At 39.4% G+C, this 21,063-nt stretch overlaps 1 long non-coding RNA gene across 2 annotated transcripts; it reads left to right on the forward strand.

The window, feature by feature from the left end:
* The first annotated feature begins 28 nt into the window (after positions 1-28).
* On the forward strand, positions 29-12,615 carry LOC113050762 (uncharacterized). Of its 2 annotated transcripts, XR_003276813.1 has the most exons (4): positions 29-265; positions 5,519-5,626; positions 9,947-10,097; positions 10,190-12,615. It is a non-coding gene; the product is annotated as an uncharacterized LOC113050762 (long non-coding RNA). The 2 variants fall into 2 exon arrangements; XR_003276812.1 differs by having other exon boundaries at positions 5,519-10,097.
* Positions 12,616-21,063: the final 8,448 nt, after the last annotated feature.

Below are 21,063 nucleotides of genomic sequence, written 5' to 3' on the forward strand. Positions count from 1 at the left end.
GGGGAGATCATTTGTTTTCTGTGCAAGTAGAGAGGGGAAAAATCCCCAAGTATAACAAGACACGAACAGTTAGAGCTGATTTTCATTTGCATAAATTTTCATATATTTTAGTGAAAATAATAGCGGTGCAGAGGAGAGCTCCGCTCAGTTGAGTCAGAGGGAAGAAAATCTTAGGAAGGACCAAAACGGAGGGAGAGAGTCGTTCACTGATGGACGAACAATGCGGTATTTGAGACAGTTTTTCCAGTTATCATGGAATCTTACGGTAAGTGAAAATAAATCAGTATTCAGCGTAATATCAGGTTATAGCTGTATTAACACGCATAATATACCTTAACATTAATCTATATTCTATATATATATATATATATATATATATATATATACATATACATATACATATACACGTCTGTGTTAAAATCAGTAAGACTGTTTAGCTTTAGAAATAGCGAGCAGACGGTTAAGCTGCTGTTTTGTAGTGAATGTCCAGTGGAGAATGTGCAATCAATCAAATTCAAACAGGAGTCCCTCGGTGGAATTCTCAGTGGAGTCGCGTACAAGTGGATATCAGGTCGTTTACATAAATCGATCTCTTACTTCTGTGCCACAGTTTGATGCAACTTGGTCTGCGGGAATGACTTATTTTGGAGCGCGCGACGTATAACGCGAGACGGTAAGGATTTTAGTTGTCACCGAACGACTGTGAGACAACATTGCACACGAGGAGTAGAAACTAGTCTGGCGAGACATGATTAAGCAAGCCAGAAAAAAAAAAAAAAGTTTAAATAATGGGGTGGCCAAAATATACATATAGCCTATATTAATATATAAATTTAGATTTAATTCGATTTAAATTGTAAAATTTAAATTTAAAAAATAAAAAATAAAAACAAATATATATATATATATATATATATTTTTTTAATGTAATATAGGCTAGCCTATATGCAAACAGAACGAAAACCTTTCTCTTCGATATTTGTTGGGTTAACTTTATGTGCCCTCCCGGTCGAAGACGCTATAGCTCTCGCCCCACTAAGACCGTTTGTTTCATTCATGGGCAAAGCATTTCTGAACCCTTCCTCTCGGTTGCTATGGTGAGCGGAATAAAAGAAGGAACACTGGTCGCATTAAGCTATATGTTTGTGCACTGGAGTCGAGATGAAAGAGCCAGTCAATCCAAGAACATCTACCAGTGCGCCAAACACACATCTCAGATCCGTATATACAAGCGTCTACAAAAGAGATATACATAAAATAACTGGAATCAATCAGCGCGACCATACAGATTAAATCCCACACTTACACGCTTGACAGTGACGCATGGGGGGATATTTTGTCACCAGCAGGTGTCGCGCTTAGTCAGGATGGTAAAAGCGCAAATGGTGAGTAATTGGGGTATTGTCCTTGAATAATCAATTATTATTATTATTATTAATTTATTTTTAGGAGAAGCATAGGCTACTGATATCATAAACTGATACCTGGTGAAAGCATAATGCAACAAACCCACCTCCGCACAATTAATGAATTCATAAGACATTAATTAAAATTATTGTTAATGCATAAAGACGGTATGCTGTTGGTTTCAAGATTTTTTGACAATGATTCAAATTAGTTTTCAAAAGGATGTTCACCTTATTGTGTAGCCTAAGCCTTTGTAATTCTGTCTTTGATTGATAACCTTAAACCTAAGATGCAAAAGGATTCGTTAAGGTTTAGGAAGTTTAAAAATAAAACCTTTTTGAATAGTCAGTTTATTATTTTTGGCAGACATTTACATAAATGTTGTTGCGTAAAATGCTGATTTAACACCAGTATTTAAATACATAAAAAAAAAACTTGTCTAAGTGTGTGACATATATTGGCAATGTATTCAACAAAAATAAAACAGAATAAATAAATTAATATAAAAAGCTTTATTTAAAAAGTGCGCGTATGTTTGATATATATTTGAATAATTTCAAGAATTGTAAGATGACGAAATATAATTTAAAAGGTTTGTGAGGATTAAAAAAACTATTACAGAGAAAAAAATGCTATTATTATAATTAAATGAAATATCTGTTGGTTTTGAAGAAATACAATATATGTAACAGAAACATTCTGCTGAATTGTCATTAATTTGAGGATCAAATCTTCAAAGCGCTAAGATCAAGTCTGACAGCGTGTAATCGTAGGCCAGAGCTCTGGCATAGTCCCAAAAAAGAGGATGCGAAGTCTCTTATTTTCTCTTAATTCCGGAAGATAAAATGTCATAGTGGGATGGTTACTGTGTATGATGTTATTATTTAAAAAATAAAATAAATAAATAAAAACACTAATTTTAATTATTATTTTATAATTATATTTTGTGTTTTATTTAAAAACCTTTTTTAAAATAAATTTCATTTGTCTGACTGCTATTATTAAAGTTAGCCTATTGCTTTCGTCATCGAAAAAGAAAGGAATTGAGCTCATGTCAATATCTGTAGCCTAATCCTTCAGCATTGCCAGTCTTGAGCTTTCAGTTGTTTGATAGACAGACTGGAATACGAAATAATTTGTAAACAATTTATAGTTATTTGGGATAAAGATAACAATCGAAATAAAAGCAAAAATATATAGGCTATTGCATGTATAGGCTCTCCTCTTTCAAAGAATTTGGATAAAACCTACACAGGAGCAAGTCTTGTGGTAGTCGGTTAGAAAAGAAGAGTAATCGACTGGACGATGTTATTTCATAATTTGTGACTGACATTACTTTATACCCTTGTTCTACAAGGAAGCCCATAGAGTGCGTCACGCCGTTCCGCCTTGTTTATTCCACTGCTCCCTTGTGCATCATTTCCCGTAGCACCGGCTCGGGAGGCGCGCAGCTTATGACCGAAACGGCGAGAAATGTTTCAGAGCTCTGTCTTACATGAAGATTATCTGAGCTATATTATTCGTAAACATTCCAGCCAGCCCCCTTATTGATTGTGCTCTCTCCCATTGGAAATCAATGCAAATGTAATAATGTGTTTTAAATGATATGTGGATGCAACATCTAATGCTATAATATAAATATATGTTATGTACACAAATACAAATATGCAATAAATCGATTGAAATCAGTAAAATAGAAAATAAAGACTCATCCCATATATATATTTATGATGTTATCCCCCCCCCCCCCCCCTCTCTCTCTCTCTGTGTGTGTGTGCAACTGACAGATCACTCTTAACTGTCCCGTGTGGACCAACAATATCTCTCGGACATCATATAACAGACACTGCACTGATTACTGCTGCAGGCCACTGCAATAATCTAACTCCTACTGTCCCATTACGGGTCAGGGGCACTTTCACGAAACACTTGATTATATATATATATATATATATATATATATATATATATATATATATATATATATATATATATATATATATATATAGCTATATATATATATATGCTAGGATTGTCTGATATTCCATTTTAATCATGCATCAACATATTAATCTGATGAAAAAGTTGCAAGAGCACTGCGACGTGCCCTCTGCCATTTAAAATGTATCCACTGTGTGTGGACTGAAGTGGTGCCCCGTGTGTTTTTGTTTGTCAAACAGCACCGTTCCCTGAGGAGTGCAGTTTGTGGTACCTCCCTGCTCAGGATTACATTAATCAAAGCATTTATTTCCCCAGAGATGCATAGCACAAATCACACAAAATCCCAATCAAATTGAATTACAGAGGAACCACGCACTGGAAGTGACCTCTCCGTTTCTTTCCAGTTGCTCGTTTTGTGAGAAAACAGGTCTCTTGCCATTTCAGCTGCACTCACAAAAGCAAAAGTGTCTTTCTCTGTGATAAAGAAGAGGAGAAGAGTTTCTATGTTGAGGGTGTTATGTTGACTGTGAGAAACATGGATATCTTTTGCCAGTGGCCAGACACAGCGTGGTTTTTAGTGATGAAACATAGAAGTTTGGTTTCGACAGCACATCTGCGGATCGAAGGATTTGCTTTTGGTTGCAGAAAGTGCGAACTGTTAGGTTAGACAAACCCGCTGGTTGAGAGCTGTCTCACCCCTTAGTAAAAAAAAATCATGTGTGGATGAAATAATTTATTTTATGCTCAAGTTATTCAACATGACTATCAACACAATAAATCCATGGCAAAGCTGCGTGGCTCAATAAAAATTGCTTGTAATACGAGGACTATTACAGGTACTGCAAATAAAATAACACAGCTGTAAATTTCCCCTTGTGTTGTTTTAATGTAACTGACATGCACGGTTTGAGATTCATGGTGAAAATGGGAGGGAAATGTGAGGCTCCTTATGGCAGTGCAGTGCGTCGAAACTCAAATCCAGCTCTGCTGCTTTCAGCCCGATCAGGGATAAATGATTGAGCCTGTCCTGGAGTGGGTTGCCAGACGGGAACGTTAACTCTGCTGGGGAGGTGAGGGAAACAGGAGCATTTTGCTGTAGATACTTTTGTTGAAATATACAAGTCATAGTATATAAGTCACAATTTCAAGTGGTATAAAAATAGTCTTTGTGTTTCTATTTTGAGTTGTAAAAATGAGAGAAATCTGTGGTTCAAACTAGTCGAAAAAGATGGCTTATGACTGACAAATGACAGTGTAAACGTGTTAGCAGCTATAAAAAATCTGTTTTTATTTGTGTGGGCATGCTCGGCTGTCAGAAAATCATTTGTGTGTGTCATCTTAATTATGTTCCCACCCACAGCAGGAAAAATGGGTTTACATACATCTGTATCCATATTTTGGCATCCTATATGTTCTCCTAAGACCTCTGTCTCTACCATTTCTACCTCTCTAATTCTCTCCCTCTTGGTCAGCTCACGCATCTAGCCCCCGGGGTCACAAAAGCAACATTCACCAGCCTGCTAGAAGTGGCCTGACCTCCTGCCAAACTGCCTACCACACATTACTTATTACTCAGGCCAGGCACACGGACAGCCCCACCGCTAAAATGCTGCCCTTAACTCAGGCAACATGCAATGGATCATTGTATACTCCTCTAGTTCGCTCTCACTCACTTTTATTGAAATGCGCATGCAAAGGTGCATTGCAGTGCTTAGAGGCTGAATAATGGCTAAGCTAAGGAAACATATGTGTCTCATGTGTAAGGTGGAAAGGTCAACGAGTCTAATTTCTGGTATGCACGATAATGGCTATACAGTGCAGTCGCAGTGGGTGATAGAGCTGGATATTTCTATCTAAACCTCATGTTATACAAGCAAACAGGCCTCCTATAGCTCCTATAGCTCTATCTATCTATCTATCTATCTATCTATCTATCTATCTATCTATCTATCTATCTATCTATCTATTGAAGGATCAGTCACCCACCTCAATAAATAGAGTGAGAGGGTATCAATATCAACACAGACTTTATTAGTGAAAATGGTGAGCAACTGGACAACTGGAGGAAGAAAAGTTGCCTGGAGAGAAAATGTGTATTGCGTGCCACAGGAAGAATATTTGTTCAAGCTGCAGTTCCAGCTGATTTCTAACATAGTTATTTCTCTTGCAGAAGAGGAGCTTCAACTCTCCCACCTTCCCTCCCTTCTCCAGGGAGAGGGGCCTCCTTCCATGTTGGACCCGGACTCAATCTGCTGCAGAGGGACAGAGTGGTTATGCTGTGAGCGTGCGCACACACACACACACACACACACACACGCACACACACACACACACACACACACACACACACACGCACGCACGCACGCACACACACAAACACACACACACACACACACGCACACACACACACACACACACACACACACACACAGAGATCTCACTGCTAACGTTTTCAGCTTACACTGCTGCTGGAACTGTTAGCCTGCCGGCTATTTTTCTTTGAGCGACTATAAAAATATGCAAATGCTGTTGTTAAAGAGCACAGTTGAGTTTTTTTTTTCTGCTTGAGCCCCTTCTGCAGAGCAAAAGGCGGAAATTCACTTTTGTCCTTCACTTTGTTTAAAGAAAGACAGTAACGCCACACTCACGCATAAACAGATTATCAGGGGACAGAAAACTGCTGGAAAGTAAATATGGGGTTTAGAGTTTTCAGACTGAACCACACTGATATAACCAAGGTGTTTAGTGAAATATTGAAAGGTAGATATTAATTATCAGCGTCAGGGAGATAAGGAAAAAAAATATGAATGTATAACAATTAATTAAATAACTCTGTGCATATGTTTTCAAAAGCAGATCGTTATATAACCTCAATATATTTAATATTTTCCATTGTATTCAGCATATCAAATGCATTAAATTAACTGCCATAATTTCCTAAATCCTTCACAAAGAAACTATAAGAAGCTGGGAAAAAAAAGAGGAAGAAAAGGAGAGCGAGCAGAAAGTGCTTTGTTGAAGTCAACAAACTCTTATGTTTTTATATAATTATGTGCTCTGCTGTGCGTAACTGCTAGGCAGCATTGTAACAAATGTCCATCATTGGCTCCATTAGCCCCGAAGACAGACGGCCATTAGATTTAGCTCACTGTTTTGCTAACACTATAAGAAACCACAATAGCTCTGAACAAAACAACAACAATACAAATAGTTAATTTTAAGTATTCAAGTTGTACAATAGAACTTGAGAAATGTATGCTGTCTTGCATATGTGCACACACCGTAAGGCACATGTTCCTATATTACCAGTTTGCCATTGTGAACCTGTTCACAACCCTTTTCTTTCATGTTGTTGTTTTGCTATTTAACTGAAATTTTCGCTTTCGTCAGTGTATTTACTGTTTTGTAGTACTGCGCTCGTGCTGATGTGAAACAATAAAATGTGTGTGACAGCAAGTCCCCTCTCTGCCTCCTGTTTACGGTGCCACTCAGCGCCTCTCTCAGACTAACCGCTTGGTACAGTCTTCTCTGGATCAATTCCAGAACCCTCGGGTTCCGAGTGACCCAGTCTCTGAAGAGCAGCCAACAACTGGGCCTTTCAGTGTGGACAGCAGATGGGGCGGGCCAGCTAGCCACTCGGAGGAACTTCTTGTGTCGCCAGACACAGAGAATGAATCCGCTTTTATCTGCCAGCCCAGTGGACTACAATGAGCGTTCCTGTGCACTTAACCATGATACAGCACACACACATACAGAGAATGATGCAAGACAGGTAGTGTGCATTGCCATTACCTAACCATGGAAGTTAAAATCCAAAACTCTGGTTTTGGCTACACTTGCAGTTTACCAGATAAACCCACACTTTTGTTTGTTCTCTCATGTAAATCATTCTCTCGGTGGGAGAGCTACAATCCTGATAGGCTACAAGATTAACAAGCTAAAAATGTATTCCATGCAGAATTATCAAAAATCAACATTATTTAGGCATTATGATCAAAGACAGTGAGTGCGCCAGGCTATACAGATTTTTGAAGGCTGTTTCTAATAAAAATTAATTTCTTAATTCCTTTCATATATTGCATAGGGGTGCTAATAATCTGATCATATTGACCTTTCTAGTGTTTAAGATATTCAGTCTGGTATTTTGTCAGACATTTATGCCTAATTGTTCCAGACAGTAATTGTTCTCTTTCAACAGTAGCAGAAACTCCCACTGACTTCTCTTTCATGGATAATCATCTGACACCACTGCGATTGTCTGCGCCATGCCGTCTCATACTAAGTGTGTGTGGTATGTCTGTTTGTTCTTTTGACAGCTTGGTAACAGGGAACTGCAGGCCCTATCGATTACCTGATCATTAGGAGTGACCAGCTGAGTGGCGACATAGCCGCAAACGCTGTTAACAGCAACGCGGAACATCTGACCTCTCTTTAACAAACAGCCATCGAGTGACCAGACCTACTCATTGACCCATAATAGTCACTGCCGGCCAGCAGCATTACGATAACTACACCCAGCTGTGGGCTGTTTCATGGATCTGCTGGGCTTGTGCGATTCGGAAAGGGTCTGACATGGATTTTTATGAGGAAACATATCTCATATCTGATGGTTTAGCAGATGTCCGTATGCAGAACACTTGGCAGGTGTGACTGCCAGTCACAATCCCACTGATGATACAGTTTACAGTAGTCCGACACCCACTGCTGAAAGTCTGCGAGTGACACTGTTTACCTCCTGTTGCGCTATTAGAAAGCACGGCTTCTAGTTCAGAGCCTCGCACCACCCCAGTGTGTGTGTGTGTGTGAGAAAGAGACAGTGAGAAAAGAGGGGGAGGAAGGGAGAGGGTAGGAGGAGGAGGAGGAGGAGGAAAAGGCCACTGATCAGTGAGTGAATGAACCGTTTCTTTGGTGAGCCCCTCAGAGGGGAAGCACCCTGCAGAGGACAGTGTGGAAATGAACTCGATGAGGCGGTGAGTGTTTGACCCCATGTCTGTCCTCACACCACCCTCGTCACTCTTATGGCTTATGGCTGACTGACACCGACTACATCCTGCCTGCAATGAGCCACTTCCCGTCTGTCATTACCTCGCCTGAGCACTTTCTTAATTCAACACTAGTATGTTTGGCTACAAACGGGCAACGGATTCCGCGTATGAAGTGTCATGTTATGATATCAGTTTATTTTCTTTCCATCAGGTTTCATCCTTATTTTCTTAAAGAAAAAAATGGGTCTGTTACATGCTAACCAACAGCATATGAGTCTAGCAGCGTGAGAAATATCTGAAAGCTGGATGCTCGAGAGTTGAGCTCCAGGGAAAAGATCCTTGTGGGGCAGCTGGAGGAATTGGGGGAAGAGCGGAAGCAGATTGCAGGAGAAGGCAGTGGCTTTGAAGGTTGTAGGTAACAGGTTTTTCCCTGCACCACTGCAGGAGACTTGAGCACAGGCCCCCACCGGCACAAGTGGTACTGCTCATTTCAATTTAGCTCAAATCTACACTTGAAATAGTGCGGCTGTCATAAGCAATCTGCAGTCCAGGACGGAGCACTGCCTTGGTTGAGGAGTGGTGGGGGGAGAATGGGGGTGTCAGAGCAGACTACGTTGAGTTCTGAAGGAGAGGCTGCTGCCATATGCCCTCCCAACAACCTCCTCCCCCTCCTTCGCTGTTCCTTTACTTTTCCAAGCACATGTTCACCACAGGTCCACTCATCCAGAACAGCACAAAGAGAGGTCAAAGCAGTCAACAAGTTATTTACACCAGGGGAGCTGCTGTGCCTCACACAACCCGTCTGCTTTCAGAGATGAGGCCAAATTCCTCATTATGTAACAAAAGATCAGTTTTTTTTTTTTCTTCTGACAGAGATCTGATACACCATAACTCTTACGCTTCTTTTACAACAGATGAAACTGGTGGGCATCATGGAAACCACCAGTCAATACCTTCTGTGTTAAAAACATTCACATTAGAATCAAGATGTGGAGCACAACAAACACAAAACCAACTTTGGGTGAACCGGCAGTAATTTATTCATTTTTGATCAGTTTTCTTACCTAAATAGATGGTTAATTTAATATTTTAATTTATATTATATTTATGCATTACATTTATGGTAGACATTTTTATCCAAAATAACTTACATTGCAATTGAGGTATACATACAAACATTCAGTTCTTGCATTCCCTGGGAACTGTGGCCATTGCTTTGTTGGTGCCATTCTTTAATGTTCAAACAAAAGGAATGCCAGGCTAATTTCTTCTATTTTTACTAATATTTAACAATGTTTCCGGAGCCAAATTGGTAAGTGTGAACTGTAATTCCCAGTCAGTGACCAACTCAACCTGCAGTCTTCTTTTTGGAAAGCTGAAGGAGTCTTTAAATAGAGGAGACGAGGCTATGTCTGTAGACAGCACAGAGGATGGACAGATCAGAGCAAGCTTTGCAATCCTGGAAGTGTTTCCTCATCAGAAAGCATGCGTTTTAAGCAGTGTTGTTCTAGCCTAGGGCTACAGCCCGCTGGATCATGTTGAGCTCTTTCAGGGGAGGAAGAGAAAATATGGCAGGCATCGATGAATGCAAATGTACCTTCTGTATCTCACAGGCATCTTGATGGGGCTTGGAAGCACAGTTGCCCCTTTAGGAGCACGTGTCTGATGTGAAAACCTTTAAATAATACACAAGCCTGGACATGAGATGATACTTTTACCCTTAGCTGAGGGAAAATATAACTGAAGAGCTTTCAAAAGAACGAGGTTAGTATGGTATTCCTTCACCTTAAAATGAAAATTTTATCATGCTAATTTATTCAATAATTTATGACTTTGGTACATATTTGCCCTTCAAGAGAATCCAAAAGAACCACTATCATCTGCACAGTCAGCAGTTGAGGAACCAGGCCTGGCTCACCATCCCATGACTATGGAGGATTACACCCCAAGTTGCCCCCTTTGGACTGTGTGCCTTTCCCATTAAGCTGCCAACCAGGCCAACTCATTCACAGCATGAATTGCACAGTCTCTCCAGGAGGTGGTATTCTTTCTGGACAAACATGTGTTTCTGTTGCTGGTACCCTGCCCACTACCGCACAGACCATGCCAGGGGCAGGGCTCATGTATCTGTGCACTGATAGGGCCTCAATGAGGTTGCGGGAATACTGGGAGATTGTCTATCGTTTATCCCTGGGCTTCAAATGAAGTTAAAATGGAGTTTTTAGCTGGTTTCTCTCACCTGCGTGTATGACTCTGCAGCAATGGCTCCTTGCTTGCAGCATCAGCAGGGAGTCATTTCAAAGACTCCAACACTGCTATCGCAAGAACGCATGCATACAAGCAGACAGATACACACACATTCTTTTTAGCTCCTAGATACACAGAAGTCTTCAGGCAGAGGACACTCTACAAGTAACTTTCATGCACATTTGGGAAAAGAGAAAGCATATTCTAGTGTTCTCTGAGGGAGATTACACAGCACACACATAGGTGTCTTTATGATTGAAGTCTTCAATAGCCCCCCTCATAAATGCTTCAGCATTAGTGCATATTACAAACAAGTCTTAATGGATCATTCTCATTTGTCCTAATGAGTAAAGTTCGTCTGTAGTTTCACTCGTTAAACTTCTTCATCAAGACCCACATCATCTGTGCATTTGTGCCTCACGACTGTGCTGAAGTTGTAGAAGGAGAGCAGGAATAACTGGTGAAGAGCTGAATTGACAGGATTAATGGACGAGGAGCTGAGCAGTGCAATTACACCCTTCAGTGAGGGGCATTTTTCATTTTTGGGTCCTCCTCATCTCTGGCTTTCTCTCCTGTGGGAGAGAGTGCAGTCCTAGCGGTTTGTTTGTTTTAATTATTTTTCCATATGCAAATGTGGTTTTATTTAATTGCAGCGAAGCAAGCGACGAGCACGGAGAAGAAAGTGGGGAGGACAAACTCATTATTGATTCCTGAGCCATCTTTCTGGAAGCCATCGCCATTACGTGGCGTAATCCATCTTTCCCATGCATTAACTTCAGTACAGGCATGGAGAGAAGTGTTAATGCCTCCTCAGAACATCAATCAGACAGGGAGAAAGAGGGAGATAGGAAAACCTCTGAACCTCCTTTTTTTTTTTTTGACAGGTACCACTCAGTAAAATATGTTTTTATTGCCAGGAAATGAGGACCAAAGGTTGTTGTAATGAGACAGGTTAAAATAAGCCATGCAAGTTGCCAGCCTTCCACAAAACCGTCCTCATTTATTCTGCAGGCCTGAAATAATGTTTTCTGCAGGGAGTTTCCAATAATGTCCTCTTGAGGGGATGAGTGTGATTGCGTGGTGGGTGTGTGTATGCATGCTTGTGTGAGTCTTGTGTGTGACTGAAGCTCTTCATGGCTCTTTTCAAGTGTACAATATGCCTTGCGCTATGCAGAGATGAGACATAAATATTGCTGAATAAAGAGAAGTACGTTATCAAACCCTCCTTTCACAATGGAGAGCTGAATTATCCAGGGCTGTGCTTTGGGAGTGTGTGAGTAAGACGGTCAGGTTTCAAATTCAATGACTCCGAGTGTTTCCTTGCACATTTGCTTGTTTATTGCTCACTGAAGTGGGCAGGTCTAAGTGATTCCATTAGATGAGTGACATCTTCTTTTACAGCCTGTCAGGCCGTGCTTCTCCATACAGAAACGGACGGATGTCATCTGTCATTCTGAGGCCTCCCTGATGGTTTATTGGAGGTGTTCATGGATGTATGACGTGCTCGTTAATTTCGAGGACTATTAATGAATGGCTTGAGATAAAAAAGGATAAAAGCGAGAGCCAGGGGTAAACGAACTGTGGAGAGCAGGAAGCTGAGTTTCAGCATTTCTGAAAACCCTCAAAGTCTTTCCTTTAATCCATCCTGACAAGGCTGAGGCTCAATCCACCTCTTTCTCTCCTTTCTCTGGATCAGTAGGGTCCTGCAGTGGTAGAGCAACAGCATGGGTTCTTAGATCAGTGTTCTGTGTTCTGAGAGACACACATACGGAAGGGGTAATTACTATGCCATGCTGAACAGTAAAAGCAGACCTAATCCTCTGCGTGTTGGAAGCCAGTCTACCACAGCTGCACAGAAGAGATTGTATATAGTGTGTTCCAGGACAATGTTTGCATGTTTACATTTGTGACTGGTTTTCCTAAAGTAATATTTCGGTGAATAAGGGGTTAATTTTTGTTTTTGTTTCTCAGACAAGTCAAGTATCATATGTATTCTGATCACTTCAGAACACTTTTCAAAATCTTTTTTTTTTTTTTTTTTTTTTTTTGCATCTTGGCAGTGTCCTGCCAACTTCCCTTGTAAAACAGTAGGTAGGTCTGAGCAACAAAATACTTTGTGTATTAAATACCTCTCTCAAATGAGTTGTTTTCTTCAAAGTCCCTCCTTTCGACAAGTGCAGTCTGCTCTGATTGGCCAACTGACCAGTGCATTGTGATTGGCCGAACACCGCAAGCACTTTTTTGAAATAGAATGTCCCTTTCCATAATCGTGAGCATCTTCCTTCAAAATAAATGTAAAGACAGTATATTATGTCCTTAGTTTTACCATCAGTTCAAGTGTGAAGCCCGAAAGTGTAAAAGAATGGCATGACAGACACAGTGGTGAAGCCTGTATGTATTTGCAATACATAAGCCATGGACGATTAAGAGAGCTGACTCCACTGTGTGACCGTTTCTCTCTCTCTCTCTCTCACACACACACACACACACACACACAAACACAAAACCCTGCATTTGAACAGTCAATAGCAAATACTTAAACTAATAACAAAACTTATATACAGTGGCTGATTCAGAAGGTCATAGTGTCGTAGCAAAGTCACAATTACTTCATCTCCTAGGTTCACTAAACGATCGTCCATAAAAGGCATTGCTGTTCTGTTGTAAGTAATCTTAAAGATTCCTAAATTAATCTACTTTCGGAAGGCCAAATAAAATGCTTTTGCTTTCTCCTAGATAGACACAGCATCTCCATGACATGGCTGCTTCAACACTAACTGCGGATACAGAAACCAGGTCTTCTTTCTTTGCGTGAACATTTGGGTGGCATTATGCAAATATTTCCATATAGTGACGTAGACATGTGGGGGTGTGTTTAAACGAGGTGTTGAGGGTGTGGCAGAGTCTTAACTTTGATAAAGAATATCTCTTTGGATTTAAGACTTTAGTCTTTGCAACTTTACAGATCTTCATTATGCACCAAGAGCTTGTTACAATCCAAAGAGAAAGGAAATATGATATGATATAATAATGATATAATATGATATAATGATATAATGATATAATAATATGATATACATTTATATTATCATTCAAGCTATTGTTTATGTTCGAATAACTGATGACAGTTTATAGAGACAATTTTAAATTTATGTAGTGATGGTACTTGCACTGATACTGCAGGAATCTTACAGCAGAGTATTTGCGTGTGTTCCTTGCTGGCAAAGCTCTGGGAGAATTGCATCAGTCAGAGAGCAGTTCCTACTGAGCACCAGGCTGGATACAGAACGTGTTTCCCCTGGAAGCTCAGTCTGATTGGACATGCACAGAGAATGTAAATAGCCTGGCAGTGCTTGGGGTATTCGACATCACCAAACAGGCCTTCGACTAACCAGAAAGACACCTGCGAGGAATCCCCCTGCTGTGGGCTTCATTTAGGAAAAGTCTCCTCTGGCTACACCTGGATATCTCACTCAGGCCAAACTGCAATGGAATACGGCTCCCAGTCATGCAGATGAAAGGTCTACTGGGGCCATGGTGAAACTGGCTTTTTCATGGTGGGTATGCTGTGTAAAAACAGCATCAGGTATGGGGTGATAATCTGATGTAATACCACCCACCTGGTCTGATATACCACCTCTGGAAGTTGAATGCATTGCAATACGCAAGTAAAAACCAACAGTTGTGGGGGGAGCGGTGGTCAGTCAATCTTTTTGACGTCAGCTGACTCTGAAAAGAGAGGGCAAATACAGGGCATTCTGTCTTGTGTAGGACATCTTGATGCATGCCAGTGCTTATATGCAACATCCATATAATAAATCAGAAGAAAAAATTGCAAGATCAGAAACTCCTTATTACACTCCACCATCAACTTTTTAAAAAAGGATGTTTTGATCGACAGCTGCCCCAATTTCACACGCACAGCAGAGCTAAATGGTGTGATCTGTGTGATGACTGATGGACACCGAGCCAAGCTGAGAGAAAGAGAGCACCGCAGTGGTGTGTGGAGGTCGGATCCAGCATATGCCAGCCAGTCAGCCTGTCCTCCCCACTGCCGAGTGATGTGAGCAGGGAGCCGAGAGCTGCCCTGCCCCTGATGAGCTGCCAGCTGGCTGGGGAAGTGAACACGGTGGACTGACACTCTACTGGGGGGTAACCTGCCATGAGGAAGGGAAAGACAGCTGCTTGTATGACTGGTGTGTGGGTGTGGTCAGTAAGTATGCATGTGTGCGCATGTAGAGATGGAGGCGACGCTCAGGGCGCGGTTGGTCTCCTGCAGGGGTCCAGATGGATGCAGGGAGGGGGTGAGCTTGATTCAAGGGTTTCTGGAGAGAGTGACAAGACTGACAAAATTTCTCTGGAGCTCAAACTGTGCTGCCAGCATGCTCTCTCCTGGTCTGCCTTCTGCCCCCCACTGTCACCTGTTAACCCCCCACCCCTTTGCCCTGCTCAGGAACTGGATTTGCGATGGGCACACACACACTTAGTGGAACAGGCATGAAGCCATGGTTATAGTTTCAGAGTCTTATTCTTAGTGTGAGCAGGCCAACTAAAAATGGGCTATTGCAGTCATTACTGCTGTAGGCACGCTCCTTAATAACAACAAAAAGCAGTGAAGCACAGAAAATGTCTCATATGACAATTAATTATTATAATAAATATTTGATAATATGTGATACAATCAAGCAAAATTTTTATTTTTTTCATAAAGTTTTCATAAAGTGTATATATAATAATAATAATAATAATAATAATAATAATAATAATAATAATAATAATAATAATAATAATAATTTATATATATATATTTGTTTTTGTTTCATTCATTCATGGTGGTTGGACAACTACCCGAGCAGTTGGAAAATTGTTTTTCAAATGTTAATACACAGTAAAGCAGGTTTGCAAAAGATTTTATTTTCCCTCTCAGAAATAATTATAGAAAAATATTATTTAAAATGCCAAACTAAAGTTTTCTTTTCAAGAATTGTATTGTTTTAATGAGACTTTTTTATATCATGATATCAGAATATTTGCCTCACCCTGCCATTTTGCACCCCCACCCCAAAATTTGTTTTTTAATACAGAAATAAAAGAAAAGGGTATATTAAAGCCTTGCATATTACATTTTTGAGTAAATAGATGACGCTCATGTCAGTTTCTAACAATCAGTTCATGTGGGAGTCTCACTGTACCAAATCATTCCAATAAATTGGTTAAACAAACAAGCAAACACTTTTAATTAAACATATTAATAGTAAAATAACTATTTTCTTCATATGGTACATTAGGTACATTAATGTGTAAAATCCATTCTGTAGAAACATGTCAAGTTCAGTGTGCACAAACAGTCAGATGCTTTTATCTTCAAAACAACCACTGTCTTGTTTCATAAGTCTCTTTTAAACACTCTCTCCTGTCTCCCCTCCTAATTCTATCATTCTTGCACTCTTTCTCTATAATAAGGCTCTTTTGTGTCCTTGATCAGTGTGACATACAGGGCTTTCTGTGGGAATATTCTCTGTCTTTTATGAAATTAATCTGGATACAGAGTAGGAACGCTGGAGATATCTGGTCCACCCTGCGGGCTGGTAGATCTATTGGACCTGGTCCCATGGTGAGGGCGCAGAGGAGATCAGTCGTCCCCTCACACATGTCCTTCAGTTCTCCATGGGGACATCATTAATCTGGACCTCATGGAAACACAGAAGAACGGTTTGGCTTGTAGAGAATGGTATTTTAAAAGTTAGGTTGGCATATCATATACATGCTATATATGTCGAAGCAAAGGTGAACATTTTCTTCACTCTTTCTCATCCGTACCTCTATTTTCCTATCTCCCTCTCCCACTCTCTGTATCTCGGGTTTTACACTCTTTTTATATCTCCTCCAAATACTTTCTTGACCCTACAGCCATCTTCATTTCTGTTACAACCATGACACACACACACACACATATACAGACGTCACATTTACATTTCAAACTGGCACTGTGTCTGCCACACATTCATTATTTACCAGCCCCTGGCCACAGTGGAGAGTGCCTGATCTCTCACTCTCTCCATCTTTCTCTCTCTGTTTCTGTCTCCCTGTGACTCTTACCCTCTCCTCTCCCATCTCCACCTCCTGTTTCTACACTGCGGATAGTGAAAGGTATGAGTACAAGGTAATTATGGTTCTCAGCATTGCCAAATTATTCTAATCACTCTCATTAACTCGGAGGAAATAAATGTGGTGTGGAATGTTACAGACGTATGGAAATATAATATATACATAATAAATTCAGTTTCTTTAAAGATGGAAATCGAATTAGTTTGTTTTCTTTTATCACAATAACACAATTAAATGAACATATGAGGGAGTTTTAAATAATATTCTGATTGCTATGCACAAACTTCTAACATAAAACAATTATAATAATAATACAAAAATATTAAGAAATATTCCAGGTGTTTCTTGATTTTAGTTTCCCCAATCAAAATGTTTTATACAAAAAAAGGATGAAATAGAATAAATATCTAAATAGATAAATAAATGTAATTGGTTAGAGAGTTGGACTTGTAGCCCAAAGATTGTGGGTTCGAGTCCCAGTACTGACAGGGATTGTAGATCGGGGTAGTAAATGAACAACACCCTAACCCTAACCCTAACCCAGAGCACACATTTTATATGTTTTGTATGTGGCAACCATATATGTCAAAATATATGCATATTATTTATACATGCAACTTTATTAAAACATCATATATATATATTACATCTTTACTGTAAAAAATAAATAAATACATGTCTATCTTTTATATTTATTTAGCCTGTATAGTATTAACATGTATTGATGGGTTTTAGCATTGATATACATGTATAACATATACAAAAATATTGTATTGTTTCAAATAGGTGCCATATATCTTTTTACTTTTTATGAAAATATATTTTATATAAGTACATTTATTATGTATGCTACTACTAATTGACCATGGTTTGGATTACTAATTCTGCTGTCTACATTCATTGAACCAAGTTGGTTTAAAATCTCCCAAAATAAGATTTTATTTCCTACACCAAGGGAACAAGTTTACTCAGATACTTTTAGTATTCAACATAACATTCAACATTTTAGGGTTTGCAGAGAAGGTACTTATATAATTCATATGAGTAAAGCTATGGAGTTAAGTAGTTGTTCACTGAAATACACCATTCAAATTTACTTGCTAATTTAATCAAGTGTATACATGTATAAATTAATATATACATGTGTACTCTCTGATGTGAGGACAAAAAAGCTGTTTTAAAAAGCACTTAACTACTGGTTGTGCTGCTGAAAATATAAATCTTAGTTGTGTTGTTACATGAAGTCAACTACACCCCCATTATTGTAAGAGTCAAAATTCTATCCCTTTCTGAAGAGATAAGGAGACTAATACAAGCCTGAATACAGACAACCCACTTCAGTTTTTGTCCAATGAGGACATATACATGTGTAATTTAAGTCTGACAAGATTATCATAGAATTTGGCATCAGTTATATACTGGATCAAAATGAGTGTGTTGTCACCTCTGTCATGTTCAAGAATATTTTGTGCTCTATATAGCACCTGACAAAGTAACATTGCCACACACACACACACACACACACACACACACACACACACACACACACACACAAATATATGTGTAGATTATTTTATGATAAAAATAATATATAAAAATATACTGTATATATATATATATATATATATATATATATATATATATATATATATATATATATATATATATCTCCAAGTGATAGTTCATTAGTACTTCATTATTTTTTATTATTTTAACATATTTTAACATCAAAAAATTCAAGCCAATTTCTAATGTGTTTACTAAACTATGAACTCAAACCCTGACATTTAAAGTAATGTTGAATTATGTTTTAGCACTTAAAATATTTTTTAAGCAAAAATAAAAAATAAAATAAATAAATAAATAAATAAATAAATAAATAAATAAATAATAATAATAATAATAATAATAATAATAATAATAATAATAATAATAATAATAATAATAATTATTATTATTATTATTAAAAATACCATAGATAATTTAATTATAAATCTATAACCCTAAAATTGCAAGCAATGGTTGATTAGTACTTATTCAAGTTAAGTTATTTTAACACTTTCAATCTTACAGTTTTTGGATTTTTAAGTCTAAGATATTCAATGCACTTAATTACAAATCTACATGCCTGAAATTCTAAATAATGGTTGATTAGACTTGATCATTTTGAGTTATTTTAACACATAAAATCATTTTCAAGCCAAAAAAACATTCAGTTAGATTCACTTATGTTTTCTGAAACCATACCCTCACATTTCACCCTCACAAGTCATATTTTGGATTTTTAGGATTTTTCAGGCAAAGTATACGTTAAATAAACATATAAATCCAAAATCTTACATATTTGCAAGTCATGGTTAAATAGTACTTGGTAATTTTTTATTATTTTAAAACTTTCATAGATACTTCTAAAACCATGGCATTTTAGTAATGGTCAATTAGGACAACATGACCACATTAGGGGTTTTACAAATTTAAAGCAGCTTGCCTAACACAGTCATGGCCTCACACACTATATCACACTGCTGGAACCAGTCTCAGAAAGGCTTAGATCATGTAATGGCACACCGGATAAAAGAAAGTTTCGGAATGTTACAGATGATTCTGTAAAACATTGTTTAGAGCTTAATCAGAAAGCGGTAAAGTAAAACACCTCTGCGTTTCCTGTTGTGGAGGAATGTGCTCACTGAATTGTGGTGTATTGTGGGATGGCTGAATGGGCCTCTTGGCAGGCATCACTTTTGAATCTGGCTGTTACAGTAGTAATGAAGCAGTTCAGTGCACGCTCTCTCTCTCTCTCTCTCTCTCTCTCCCTAAACCAGCTCAGTCTGACAGAAGACCTTGGCAGGCAATCCTGGCTCCACCAGAGCCTGCTGTGAGAACCTGTTTTCTGTCTCTTTTTTTCTGCAGACAGGTAGGCAGCCACCTGCTGCAGGAGCTAGCTTCAGTCTCAGAGCCAGGGCCCCCGGCCAAGTCTCAGGCACCAGCCTGGCTGCCTTATCCCTCCTCTGGGTGTGCTTACTGCTCTCTCTTCCCGTTAAACGAACCCCTGTGCAGACAACCTGTATTTGACACCATTAGGGGGCTGAGTCCATAAGCACCAATGGTAGGAGTAAAGGATTTAGCGAGGATTGTATCCAGGAACGTGGTTGCTGCGAGCGGGAATGAAATCAAGCATGTTTCTTTTCTCCAGCCCTGGCAGCTTCTGTCAGTCAACAGGAACTTGGCGCTCACTCGCTCTCGCACCAATAACAGGTGTTGTTTTCACATCATATGTTTTTTCCTTTGCTTTAACAATTTGGCTATGAGAGCGCAGCCCAGTTAAGAGCGTGAAATGTTACACATTCTCTACCCCCACCCCTACTTGTCTGCCTTAAAGAAGCCAGATATGGACGGAAATCTGTTAGCTGACACCTGAGGATGTCCCGGTGATAGCAGAGAGGTGCATGTGTCTCATCAAGTGGCACATAAAAGATTCATACCATAGGATCTTTGTGAGTTTCAAACAAATTTCCTGCACATGTATTTCCTCCCCAAGTGACTGGATTGTTTTCGATAGTCCTCCGTGCTGTTTTCTTTTCCTTCCCGTTCGCTCACGATCTCTTTTCATGAGCAATTTACAAAAGAATCACTTCAGTCACACATGTGCATTTTGTTAGGTATACTTAACTCTTTTCCCTGTAGTCAAAGGGCGTTTTGGAGGAAAGCTGCTCTGTCCCTGAGTCACGCAGGGCTTCTATTAAATAGAGAATCTGAGCTAACATATGTGGACCATACGCACATACGCGGGATACCTGATCATATCTTGGCAGTGATACAGTTGTGGGTTCACTCGCCACCTGCGTTCATGATTGCATCTTGCGTGTGTGTATCTGCAATAGTGTACGCATGTACGGAGTGTAAATGTGTGTGTTTGTTTATGCGTATCTATATGTGGCCATATATAGTGCACCTGGATGAGACAGACGGCACTCATGCAGCTATAGGTCAGCGGTGAGGCCCATGTAGACTCTCCTGACAGTGGAAAGGGGGGATAAGTGCTCGGCCCACACATAGCCGCCAATACCTGCATGCAGCATGTCAGTGGGTCAAACCAATCCCGCCTGCTTGCAGCCTACAGCTATCTGCCTCCATTGCGTTCATTTACACCTCATGTGATTATGTGTGTGTGTGTGTGTGTGTGTGTGTGTGAGGAGGAGGTATGTTGGAGATTGTTTGTACATCATAAACTGCTTGGAGCAAAGGCACAGCTGATGCTGTTTAAATGCAATGAGCTGGCTGATAAAAATAACATTTAATGTCAGATTCAGTGTTTCAGTGCAGTGCAGTGATATAAAATTATATTGAAGGTTCAGGATCTCAGAGACAACTCTTC

Source organism: Carassius auratus, chromosome 31 (assembly GCF_003368295.1).
Source record: "Carassius auratus strain Wakin chromosome 31, ASM336829v1, whole genome shotgun sequence".
In the NCBI taxonomy this organism is placed as follows: Eukaryota; Metazoa; Chordata; class Actinopteri; order Cypriniformes; family Cyprinidae; genus Carassius; species Carassius auratus.